This window comes from Mugil cephalus, chromosome 13, assembly GCF_022458985.1.
Source record: "Mugil cephalus isolate CIBA_MC_2020 chromosome 13, CIBA_Mcephalus_1.1, whole genome shotgun sequence".
Classification (NCBI taxonomy): Eukaryota; Metazoa; Chordata; class Actinopteri; order Mugiliformes; family Mugilidae; genus Mugil; species Mugil cephalus.
The window spans coordinates 3,125,936-3,139,577 of record NC_061782.1 but is presented as its reverse complement, the minus strand read 5'-3'; the positions used below and the strand labels follow the sequence as shown (position 1 = coordinate 3,139,577).

Genomic DNA, 13,642 nt, shown 5'->3' with positions numbered 1-13,642 from the left:
GCGCGAACTTATTATTGCTGTAACGATGCTACTTTTCTTTGAAATAGCAACTATTTGTGGACGTCTTCAGACCATTCAGTCGGAATTAAGGGCACATCCTCTAAATCCATCTGTGTGTCATTTCAATATGGGCTTATACCGTATGTGTGTACATTTGTTTTTATATCGCTTCCCGTGCACATGAGCTTGATCTGTCAAAGCGGATTGTTGCGCTCATGGCTGTCACTCAGCGTGACACCCTGACATTCTTCTTTCCTGGTGTTTACGAGTGAGTCTGTGCGCGTACTAATGGTGGGTGGCAGTGGGGGTGGAGGGGATGAAAGATCTTTGACATTCATGGTTGCACGTGCTGCACGCACACACACACACACACATGCCCAGCAGCTATGGCTGATGCCGTCACTCGTCTGGTTTTTAGTAAACACATGCGTGCACACATCGTGGTCAGGAGGCTTTTGGGTAACAGATAGTATCATATGACGTTTACGACACATGCTACATACACCATACATACACAGTAGGTTTAGATTTACCTCCCAAACACGGCCGTATCCCAGACATCATCTTCTATTCCGCCGTATAACACGTTACAACTTTAAAGTCCAGATATAGAGCCCAAATAAACCTGCAGTTGATTTACACCATGACAGTAAAGTACTATGGCCGCATATAGAGCTAGGGGATAACTTACGACCGGCCTGTATCATATTCATAAAAAGCAATGACTGAAGAGTGTACATTTTCATATGGAGGCTCACCTTTACACCAGGAGGCTCGGTGTTGGGGATATTAGGTTTGGGAGTCCCCCCCGTTGTAAGATCCGCCTCTCCTTCTGGGACCCAGCTCATCCCATGCAATGCTGCTACAATAAAACAGAAAGATGAAAGTTATGCCCAACAATGAAGGGTTGTGATAAATTACAGGATGCAATGCAAAACAAATAAGACTGTGTGAGTGTCCTGCACGTAAAATCATCTTGAGGTTTGATTGACATCAAAACTTTAAATGCAACCTCTCATCTTCTGGTGTTATTGAGTCCAATTCACTGTTTGCATATAAAGTTGGCAAACATGCAAACTCCACACAGCAAGACCCCAGCTGGCCCCTCACCACGAATCCAGATTCGTGGTGCAGTTGTTGATGTGAGAGGTCAGAGGAGAATGGTCAGACTGGTTGGAGATGATAGAAAGGCAACAGTAACTCAAATAACCACTGGTTCCAACCAAGGAATGCAGAACACCATCTCTGAACGCATAACACGTCCAACCTTGAAGAAGATGGGCTACAGCAGCAGAAGACCACACCGGGGGCCACTCCTGTCAGCTAAGAACATGAAACTGAGACTACAGTTCACACAGGCTCAACAACACTGGACAATAGAAGATTGGATAAACGTTGCCTGGTCTGATGAGTCTCGGTTTCAGCTGCGACATTCAGATGTCAGGGTCAGAATTTGGTGTAAACAACATGAAAGCATGGATCAACAGTTCAGGCTGGTGGTGTGATGGTGTGGGGGATATTTTCTTGTCACACTTTGGGCCCCTTAGTACAAACTGAGCATGGTTTAAATGCCACAGTCTACCTGAGTATTGTTGCTGACCATGTCCATCCCTTTATGACCACAGTGGACCATCTTCTGACGGCTACTTCCAGCAGGATAATGCACCATGTCACAAAGCTCATATCATCTCAAACTGGTTTCTGGAACATGACAATGAGTTCATTGTGCTCCAATGGCCTCCACAGTCACCAGATCTCAATTCAATAGAGGAACCTTTGGGGTGTGGTGGAACAGGAGATTCTCATCATAGATGTTCAGCCGACAGATCTGCAGCAACTGTGTGATGCTATCATGTCAATATGGACCAAAACCTCTGAGGAATGAACACCTTGTTGAATGTATGCCAACCTTTTACTGGCAAGGTGTACCTAATAAAGTGGCTGGTGAGCATATAAATGCAGTGATCAACTGTGAATCATCCTGTATGATGAAAAAAATGACAAAGTTTTATTTTGGGCCAGTATGGTGCCAGGCATTGTCAGGATCTGGCTGCATCTGCGAGGGTTTTAAAAATGCTTCCAGGTCACATTCTACAACCTTTTCACACACACACACATATATATACACACAGAAGGTGGAGGAGCACCTCACACCATCACACACTAAGACACAGACCTTGTTTTCTCTAACTCGTGTGTGTGTGTGTGTGTGCGGATGTGCTTGTAAAGCTGACAATGTGTCCCTTGTGGGGTGCAGACAACAAACAAGGTCCCTGGTGGTTTTTACTAGTAGAGAGGGTACAGCACCGTCTCACACACACACACACACACACACACACACACACACACACACACACAGAGAACCCTTAGATGTTAACTGCTTCATGCCAGCCACGGCCATCTGGTTTATGTAACCGACTCCAGCATTGTACGTTTGACCTGCCTGTGTGTGTGTGTGTTTGTTTGTGTGTGTTTGTGCTAGGGAGGATATCGGTGTACGTTTGACCTCCAGATTCTTTATTGCGCTGCCACAGCTATGCTGCTGCACCCTCCAGGGAGTGTCCTCGTACGTCTTCATCTGAGACCAACCGACGGAGGAGGGAGAGCCAGGAGAAGAGGGGACAGGAGGAGCCAAAATGGCGGAGGAGGGGAGTCGGCAAGAAATCACTCAGAGACGTGCACACCAGTCACACACACACACACACACACACACACACTCTGATGTGGAGAATTAATAACCAGAGAGGATGAGGCTCCTAAGTGACCGTGCCGAGCTCAGGGTGAACCATAAACCATCCCTGTGTTTTACTGAAATGCCAGTGTCCTCTCGTTAAATCTCCCAAGCGTCAGCCAAACTTCTAGCCATTCACAACTATTTGTGTGTGTGTTTGTGTGTTTGTGACTTGTAAAGGCACATTTGAGTGTATTGAGAGAGCAGTGAGTGAACTTTGAATCCCCACTCTACCATGAGTGACGTGCACTCTATGTGAAACGTATGAAGGTAAAGCTGACAGCTGATTGGGTTTCTTGTATATGTATTCTTGATAGTATTTTAAGAGCAACAATGGTATTTTTGATGAAATGCATTATTATTAGAATTATAAGATGGTTGGGGAAAAATGGACAGAGGGCTTCAAAGTGTTGCCGGGTGGTTACAAATGTACAAAAAAGACTTTATTGGTTATTTTCTCATTGGATTCCTTCTACGGTTCCCATCAGACTAAAGATGTTTTGCTGCCTGTTCTGACTCTATGAAGTCCATGCAATGCAAATATCGTATTCATATTTGTAAGGTGTGAAAATGGTGCAAAAGATGGTGGCGAACACGTGGAAGCTTATTAAATAAATAGGTGCAGAAATAAATGCAAGTCAATGGGGGCTCAGTGCATGGTTGAGTTTGAATCCCAACAGTCATCACACCAAGCACATCTTAACTCAAGATCAAGATCAAAAATCTTTGGCAGTTTTTTCAACACTGGGCTTAAGGCTTATGCACCCATTATCTCCTATATTGCTCAAATGTAGCCTAGAAATAAGTAATGCTCCATTTGATTTCATTATGTGGCAGGTTACAACAGATATAGAGAAAAACTGCTGGCTGAACTGGATACTCCTGCAACAAATCAGGACCATGGTGTTGTGAACATATTCAACTCCACAGCCCTTGGATGACGTTGCTGTTACTCTCCTGTTCATTACCACATGAAGCCCTGCCCAGATGAAATGATTGACCTGGCATTTCTTTGCTGGAGCACAGCCAGTTCCCAACAGAGCGACTCGCCAGCTTTCTGCCACAGGACATTTGTGGGTAGGGAAGTTGGTCCGGCTACAACCAGACAAAAATATATGTATGATTATAAGTTTAACATTAACTCTTCAACTTCAGTGGCTCATGGTGTCATCTCCCCTCATGTGGGTTCATTGGGACGTTTCCCTACGCTTATTTCATGTCCAGTTCAAGATCGATGTGAACTGGCTGCAAGCGTATGTTTCATGAAGCCCGTTTAGAATTTTCTTATTTTTGTCAATTCACATTTCAGTAAAAACACATGAAGGAGAAAAATAGGAAAACACTTCTGCATGTGGCTGAGCATCTTAAATTGTCAGTACGTTAACATCCATGTGAAAAAAACAAATTAATGCTTTAATCCGACTTAAACTAGACAACTTAAGTGCATGTAAATATGTTACTCTGACTACAAGGAGTTCACCTTATTGGATCAAGACCGGCATGTATACGCATTGATCGGACTTTAACTGGACAACGTGTGTGTGCATGCTTCACAACTATCGCACTGGCATATGACCCCAGAACAAAAACATCCAAGAAAGCCGGTTGCAGAAGAAGAAGGTAAACAGAGCTGGTAGAAGAACCACCTGAGGGATACCACCATCTTACTGCACCAATAGTAGCCCCCCTGACAAGACACATATCGCCACCTAGTGTGGAGGAGGAGGACATGTTCGTGTCAGTTATTCGATTTTCTCTGTTGCATGTAAACTGGCATAAGGACCTCATTCAGAAAGTCAAATTTAGAGCATAGCTCCATTAACCTGCGCATGTAAGTGCAGTGAGTGTTCTGTGCTACCTTATTTCCTTATTTACTAGCAAACTTTCTTATTTTACCCATGGCAGGGATGACAGTATCAGTTGGTTGGCTTTCTGTTTAGCACCACCATAAAACATCTTTTGTACAGATAAAACAAACAAAGAAATAATTCAGTTTAGGCACTCATGTGTTATGTATTGTCGGTAAAAGAAAAAAAAAAGAGTCTTTGGTTCACCACTACAGGAAATAACTACTCTGCATTCTGGCGTTGTCTCAAATATGCCCTTGGTAAAGACTTACTTATTAAACCAAGCATTTCCCTTTGGTTGAATATTTTCTCTTTCCTTTTGGTTATTGATGTTTTTGTATCGTAAGTGTGCCCCTGTGCTTACCCCATCTGTTTTATTTATGGCAGCACTCAACAAAGCCCTCATTTTGCAAGTGGCTGCAGCAGCGAGCCCTCCTCCCAGCCTGGTCACGTACTGGAAATGTTGGAATGTGATGCCAGAAAAGACAGAAGGGGGGAAAAAAGAAGAGAAGCCTGGCTCTCATGGATGAAATCAGAGTTATTCTTCACATTAAGGAGCTTAGTGGTGATACCAGGACACAAACCCACCGTCGACAATAAAGTGAATGGCAGTAGCAGCTGTAATATCAGTGAGGTGTTCTTCATTAAGGGCTTTTAACTCTGAAATAGTGGAAAGTAAGAAGAGCCACAATCCATTTATCTTGTGTTTTCTGCCTCCAGGCCTCCCTCCAAGCCCTCCTTGGCCTGAGTCGTCATATTTCTACAAGGAGGTCAGATGTGTTCTTAATCGTGATCGAGTTGTGAGTTCATGTCTAAATAATGTGTCTGAAGCCACCCAGCACACCTCGACAAACTTCATAGTAGTTGTACGCTGGTTTGTTGTCATTTTGTGTCTTTGATTTCCGCTTTGCTGCAGTTGTTTTGGATCTCATTGTGTTAATTTTGTCATGTCTGTGGTTGTATTGAGTTTCTTGGTGGTTGTTTTACACTGGTTTGTCATATTCTTATGTCTTTTGCAGTTGTTTTGCATCTGATTACGATCATTTTGAATACTTTTGATTCTGTTTGTAGTTTCTTTTTGCCATTATTTTGTGTCTCATTGTGCTCATTTTGCGTTTCTGTATTTATTTTGAATTTCTTGGTGGTTTAGTCACACTGATTTGTCGTCATTTTCTACTTTTTTATTTTATTTATTTTTTTACTTTTGTTGCAGTTGTATTGCAGCTCATTGTGGTAATTTTGCATTTATGTGGTTGTTTTACACTGGTTTGTCATCATTTTGTGTTTTCTGTAGTTGTTTTGCATGTTACTGTTGCAAATTTTACTTTTCTTTTGGCTATCTTTGAGTTTTTTGGTGATAGAGCATAAACCTCTCTACTATCAGTGAAGTGTTTTTCATTAAATGCTTTTAACTATAGTGGAAAATAAGTTCTCAGCACAGTCGCTGCTGTTGCTGTTAAAATCTTTGAGACAATCCATTTGTCTTCTGTTTTCTGCCTTTAGGCCTGCATCCTAGGAGGTCAAACGTGTCCTTCATTGCGACTGAGATGTGAGTTCTTGATTTAATTACGTGTCTGAAGCCACCCCAGCAGCCCCTTCCCTCTTCCTTCTTCCCTCGTCTGCAGCTTTTGACCCGAAAGCTGTGAAACTTTGTCTCGGAGTTAATCACAAATTTGGCCTCCTTGCATGCCAGCGGAAGAGGGGATATATCCATCCAGGCATTAGCATTAGAAAGAAAAGAAATGGGGAAAATGAGAGGAGAGGAGAGATTGTTTGGCTGCCATCTTAACTGAGCGTGCCTAGCCAAGCCCGGCCAGGAGAAAATATAAACCCCAGAGAATAAGGCTTATTTTGACTGGTGGCCAGTTAGGGGATAAGAAGCTGCAAAGAGGTGTGTGTGTGTGTGTGTGTGTGTGTGTGTGTGTGTGTGTGTGTGTGTGCATGCGTACACTTGTGTGTGGGGGTATGCGTGAGTCATTCAGGATGCGTGCCATCAAAGTAGCCAGCCGGTTTACGTCTGCCCGTCTCAGGTGTATATGTGTTTCCAAATCTGCATCTAAAGCCTTCTCCTCCTCCTCCTCCTCCATTTCCATAAGGATAAATGTCATTAGCACGGCAGCTAGTGGCAAGACGCTACTTTTACTCGGAGTGAGTGTTGAGGGGTGACTTTGTCCCAGAGAAAGAGAGGTCTGATACACGGACCAGACACAAATCCTCTTAGCCAAAAGCAAAAAAAAAAAAAAAAAGGCTTTTGGGTGGCGGCTTAAATCGGCCATTGTAGCTCTACTTTAAGACTTCCTCTGATGCCTTTCTGCCTGGCACTAATGTAAATAAATGAGCCCCAGTAGGAAAGTGAGGAGGAAGTGAGGGCTGGAGGTAGAGGGAGGGGGGATCGTATTCCGCTCTCCGACAGTGCAACACACACACACACACACACACACACACAAGTGGCCTGACTGGCTACAGCACCTTTCAGTGTGGGTGGGCGTCCCTTGTGTGTCTCGGTATTCGGAAACCTACGTTAGGAAAAATCTTCAAAAAAGAGGAGACGTTTGAATGATCGTCCCCTCTGCTGGCTCCATAATTTAACTTGGGGGTTAGGATTCAAGGACAAATTTGTCTTAATTTTATAAACATTACAAAAAAAAATGTCCTGTGGAGAAGGTTGTAAGCACTTGAGTTATTTACATATCGACAGACAAATCTCACTCCTATCACCTCATCAACCAACAGAGTCCTCCCTGAACTTCCTGCTAGTTTATCTTCTCTAGTTGTTTTGCATCTTATTTTGAATCTTTTTATGTCTGTTTGTCAGTTTTGTTGCAGTTGTTTTGTGTCTGATTGTATGCGTTTCTGTGGTTGTTGGAAGTTACCTGGTGATTGATTCAGTGGTTCTTTGTGTGGTTCTACTGGTTTGTCACATTGTATCTTCTATAGTTGTTTTGCATCTGATTGTGGCCATTTTGAGTCTTTTTGTGTCAATTATTACTTTTGTTTTAGTCATTTCTTGTCTCTTTGTGGGCATTTTGCTTTTTTTGGTGGTTGTTTTGTAGCAAATTTTTCCTCTTTGTCTTCTTAGGTCTTTTTAGGTCAGTTTTGTTACGGTTGTTTTGTGTCTATTGTAGGCATTTTGCATTTCTGTGTTTACTGGAAGTCACGTGGTGATGCCTTCTACTGGTGCATTGTCACTTTGTCTCTTTTGTGGTTGTTCTACATCTGATTGTGGCCATTTTGAATATTTTGTGGTTTTGGTGTTGGGCTGGTTTGTCACGTTGTGTCTTTTGTTGTTTTGCATCTTATTTTGGTCATTTTGAGTCTTTTTGTGTCTGTTCTTAGTTTTGTTTTAGTGCTTTTGTGTCTCATTGTGGCCATTTCGCTTTTGTTGGTTGTTTTAAGTGTCTTGGTGGTCATTTTGTAGTTCTACATCTGATTGTCGTCATTTTGAATCTTGACTGACTGAAGGACGATCCATTTGTGTTGAAACACACCACACACTACAAATCCCACGTTACTAGACTCTACCAGGTTCTGATAAGAATTGAGTCTCCCTTCACAGGGCTAGTTGTTTCATTCAGTATTTTGAATTTCTGCATCTTGTGTGCAGTCAAACTGTGTCTAAACCCGTTCCTGGAAGATTCGTCTGCACCGCTGTCCTTTGCAGTGACCCAGTGACATCATATATTCCCTTAAACAGACTCCTCTATTCTTCCTTTACACCAAACACCGCATAAACAACCCAATCACTTCCACAGTCAGCATGTGCGTAGCTGGAGGGCCCGCATCAGCGAACACGCAGACGGAGACCATGATGCACTGTAATCATACCATGGTACCATATTCATATTACAGACACACACTGGATTCAGGATGATCAACCACATGCCGCAGACAGGGAGGGAGGATCAATGAGCTTAATAGGAAGTGACATAAAACAATACCAGATGGCCAATCAGCACTCAGCAGAGGTTGGATGTTACCGTGGGAACCCTGCAGGACGGCGTTGTCTTCATTTTGGCTTTATTGTATTAGCTTTCACTGGATGAGCCATTTAAAATCCATTGTAAAACAGTAAAGCAACAGGGAGTAGTTGTGAAAAGTATTAAAAAGAGAACCTGGGAGAAAAGTTCAAACCATGCCAGGCTTTCAAAAGTCTGCATGCCACTTACTGTATAAAGTAAGCCCGGCTGTTCTATTGTCTACTTCAGAAACCACAGATTTACAGCCTCAGTGTGAGGGAGTCTGTTTACATGGACATCATTTCTTAGTTATGTTGCTTATCTCATTTTTTAACTAATTCCACTCGTTGGCGTTAGGGATGGGTATCGATACCATAATGGCACCAGGCTGATCTGGGTGCTTCATTTGGTGCCAGTGAGTTCAAAATGAGCTTAGCCTCCTTAGCTCTATTGCTGTGCCAGCGCTACACGTGACATCACGCCAGTTTTTCACCTGCATGGATGGAAGTGAACCTTCAAAATGTCTAAAGTGAAATGGTAAAAACTTTGTCTGGACTTCACCTCAAAAGATGCAGACTGGGCAACCTGCAGCAAGGAATGTAATACCTGGAATTAGATTCAACATCAAGACCAGAAATGTAGCGTCTTTGATGCCTGACGGACCCAACAACACAAATTTTTTATTTTATTTATTTATGTCTTAGTCTTGGTTGTATTGATATTATAAGTTTGTATATTATCATTGTTTAACCTCCTGAGACCCTGCGTCCTCATATGGGGACTTTATATTTTAGGTTTGTTGCAGCTTATTCTGCTTCATTTAGACCTGTTGTTTGCCATATACTGGTAGCGAAGGGTCAATACACTTGTTTATTTATGCTAAGTAACTTTTCTAGTTTGATATGACATTTGCAAGTACTCGTTTGAGGACGTTGGGATTTCATCGTTTCCAATTCTGCTTTTACATTAAAATAAACTTCTTTTTTTTTTTTTTATTTGGGTACACAATAAACAGAAATAATCCCTGTGTCCACATAACTGTTTTTAAAAACTACTTCCAGATCAAAGATGATGCTTATTTTTTGGGTCCTACTAATCTCAAACACTTAAAGATCTTAATGTTACCATAAAGACATCAAGATGCATCCCAAACAAATGCTTGGATCTCAGGAGGTTAAGCAACGGCACCGTTTAAAAAAGTACAGGTTTGACACCGGTATTGGTTAAAACCTGAATGATTCTATCTCTACATGGCGCTCAGATGACGTTTGATGACCAAGTTTGGCTTCAAGGTTGCCAGCTAGGATATTAAATAGATAGTAAATCTTCTTCAGCTATCTACGAAGCATTTAGGATGTGTGTTTATAGTTATATAATTGCCACCAATAAAATAAAATGGAGACCTTATTAGTGAACCTTTCACTTTTCTCTCTCCGTTACGTAAAAGCAATCAGCCATTTGATGCTGAGTCTAAGAGTGGCACAACAAAGCTTCCCATCATGCCTCCTAAAAGCCTCTCCACTCCTCTAAAACCGCTGCTGCTGTGTAGCCTCTCGTGACTTGTCGTTGAAATATACAGTGTCAAGTGAAGAAGCTGACATGTGATGAGCGCTGTGAGACAGGTTTGAGATGGCGCCGTTGAAGCCGTGCGTTCTGAGCCAGCCAAACGCCCCACGAACAGCCAAAGTTTTTTGGGGTAGAGATGTTTTATAAATGCTCACTGGAAGATCCCTCTTCAGCTGTCAGTGTTGTCAGCGTTACATTTGCTTTCTGCAATTTCTCTTTTGTTCCCGTCACGCACCGGCAGCAAACCGCTGGAAATGAGTGGGGGATTCATTGCCCTTTTAGAAATTCTGACAAACAACTACTCAGCCTTACAGAGGAGGCCGGCCACGGCCTGTTGAGTAAAGCAACTTCATCGCTATTATAATGTGTGTGCCATTCATTTCGGAGGCGAGTATGTTTGCTTGCCGCCGTCTTCCTCTCTGTCAGTCGCTCTCTCACACAGCCCCCTCATGTCAGCGAGGTTCACATCATCCTCGTTAAGCGTTTGTCTCCAGTCTAACTCACAGATGATTATTCATTTAGCCGCTTTAGACAGCTCCCGTCAACCACAAGGACTCTGCTCATCCACCAAGGGACAAATCAACACTCGTTTTTTTTTTTTTTTTCCACATCCTCCTCCTCCTCCTCCTCCTCCTCCTGCTCCTAAGTTCTTTCTCTACTTCCCGTGTCTCTCCTGGGCTATTACACTGAGTGTTATGTTTACTATAACCCGCATGCTTGTTAATTATAAATCACCAGGTCCTCTTGCGTTCTATTAATTGGTACCTCCTCTCTTAGTCTACGCTGAAGCACCAGCAAATAAATTCAGGTACGGCTTCATTAAGTGGCACTCTCACAACAGATCTTGACACGCTACGGAGGCAATAAAATAAAGGGGGTGTCGGGGGGGTGTGGTGGGGGGGGGGCTTCAACAACTGTAATCAGTGGTTTACAGTAGTTGACGGCGCAATCTGTAGACCGACACGCGTGTCTGCTGCTGCAGGGCTGAGGACGAGGGAGGATCGGTTCTAGAGAAGAGAAGAGCGCGCTGACGCAATCTGCCTTGACTTGGTGTGACCATTTTTTTAAAAAGACAATGCACAGGAGCACTTTTTGACTCATCAAAGGCGGCTCATTAAAGCCACTGACTTATTTCTGATGCAGCTGTTGTTTGACCTAGAAAGGTGTTGGAGGGTGTTCAAAGTTTAATGACAGTGGGGAACTGATGCCATATTGATGCTAAATATTAAATACCAGCATGTTTTGGGCAGGGCAAACTGTGGCACCTTAAGGCAGCCGTGATGCAACATTGATTCGGTGGTTCGTTTTTACCTTCGAGCCGGTTCAGGCTTCTCCGCAACATTTTTACACGCCCACGTCATCTGATCTTGTGAGCGACACGAGAAAAAACACTTAGAGTCTGAGGAGAAGGAATCAGCTGCTCACTGTGTCGTTTGGTAACTACATTTAGAAAAGAAAAAGTTGCACGTGAATGTTTTCATAGCAGCTCAGTGACTGACTCAATTATAACACGCGGCAAACTAGTCGAAAAATGTCAGTTTTGTCGGCTTTCAGAATAAAAGCATGTTGAAAACACCCCTTCAAAATAAAAGTTTCATTCATACAAGCTGTCAATCAGTAGCGCCATGACGCTTTAACCTCCTGAGACCCTGTGTCTTCATATGGGGACATTAGATTTTAGGTTGCTGGCAGCTTCTTATTCTGCTTCATTTAAGCTTGTTGTCCTCGTAAGTGGACGCTTAAGTCTGCCATCTGGTGGCAGCAAATGGTCAACACACTAAGCGGTTTAAAAATATGATGGTGGGCTTTTCAGAAAAGGGGACAAAAGTGGACAAGGTACAAAACCTCATCAAATTTTATGTTTGTTTTTTATGCTTATTAACGTCTGTAGTTTGATATTATGCGCAAAATTAACACATTCTATCATTAGTAACGAGCTAAAATGTCACTAATTAGCAAGTACTCATTTGAGGATGTTGGGATTTCATTAGTTGCAATCCTGTTTTTGCAGAGCAATGTTCAAGAATTTAAATAAATATTTTTTTATTTTTATTCATACTGGTGACTTTATTGTATCATACAGCAAAATAACCCCTGTGTCCACATATGAGGACATTTTTTTTTTCCCAAAACTTCTTATTCTTATTTAAAGATGATGCTCAGTGTTTGTACTTCTTAGGTCCTACAAATCTCAAACACCTTGAAGAAATTAAAAATGCATAGCAAACTAAAGCTCGGGTCTCGGGGTGAAGCATCCTGTCGACTGGTCACTAACGCTAATAGAGGAACGGTCCAAATCCTCTGGACATCAGTCAGTAACAATTTCACCAAATGTCCTGTGGTAACAGAGAGAAGGAGGCTGCACATCAACTATTTGATAATGTCAGAATAAGTCAGAGTATACCTGCTACACTATCCCATCTGCCACCTCTCTGTGGAGTACTATTAAATGCTACTGCTGGTGCTGAGTTGCAGCCTGTTTTTATACAGACTATACATATCTGCAGCTCACAGTATGTAGCACATGAGCTGCCTGTTCTCAGCATGTATTCAGGTCAAGAATATAGATTTCGAGACTTTCTACTGAGTTTTTATTGGTGACGTCATCAGAGAGTAGTCAGTGTCAACTTGACCTTCATCACATAACAGTGGACTTTAAAGAATCTGAAGAAGTGCAACCCCCTAGTGGCTGTAATTTATTGGAACTGTGCATTGCAATACTGAAAACTCACATTTCTCTCCTGTGGTTTATTGGTTATGGATATGGCAGCACCACAGGGCTTTTCTTGCATTTTGTTCCAGTGTCCGCTTTCACAATATTACAACAACAACAACAACAAAAAAATATCTTCTTAGGTTTATAGGTTCGTAGATTTGTAGGTTCAAGCCCTCAAGAGAAATGCTACTGAGCATGTGCAGTGGACAGTGGATGTTAACGCTGAATGAGCAACACACCTTCACTGAATAAAATGTCATCCTGATAAGTACACTGACGCCTGAAAATCCTACAGCTGCATTTAAGGCTTTAATTTGAATAATAACAACGAAAGATCAAATCAAACTATCACCTATAGCTGTAAATTGGTGATTTGACAGATATTACAATTTGTAGAATATGTAATTCTCAGCGAAATGCAAAGAGGCAGACTCGCGCAAGAGCACAAAGGGAAAGACTCGCAGAGATATAGCTAGGAAGGTCTGCTCATGGACCTGAAATGACTGGGTACAGTATCACACCAGAGAGCTCCATTAGAGATAATTGGATGGATTTCATATTAATATATGCTCTGTCATTTAGCATTGCACACAGGCTTAACCTCTGCACGGGATTTCATCCCCTGCCAAGTCCTGCAATCATGCACTTCACACTGATCATAATGGTTGGAATTCTGTAGTCCAGAGCGGCCATCGTGTACCGCAGTTAAAGGAGAGAAAGGAAAAAGGGAAAGTGAAAGAAAATGCTATGCATTATTTTCCACCGCACTAAGCTTCGGAGCTTATGACCAGCATTATTAGATATACATTTAAGGACAGTAGTTTTC

At 42.4% G+C, this 13,642-nt stretch overlaps 1 long non-coding RNA gene across 4 annotated transcripts in view; it reads right to left on the bottom strand.

Annotated features, from left to right (window-relative positions):
- Positions 1-13,642, bottom strand: part of LOC125019305 — a 275,637-nt gene that overhangs the window by 103,506 nt on the left and 158,489 nt on the right. For all 4 annotated transcript variants that reach the window (XR_007114053.1, XR_007114052.1, XR_007114054.1 and 1 more), the window contains exon 7: positions 759-862. This is a non-coding gene — a long non-coding RNA (uncharacterized LOC125019305). The remainder of the gene's footprint in view (positions 1-758; positions 863-13,642) is intronic.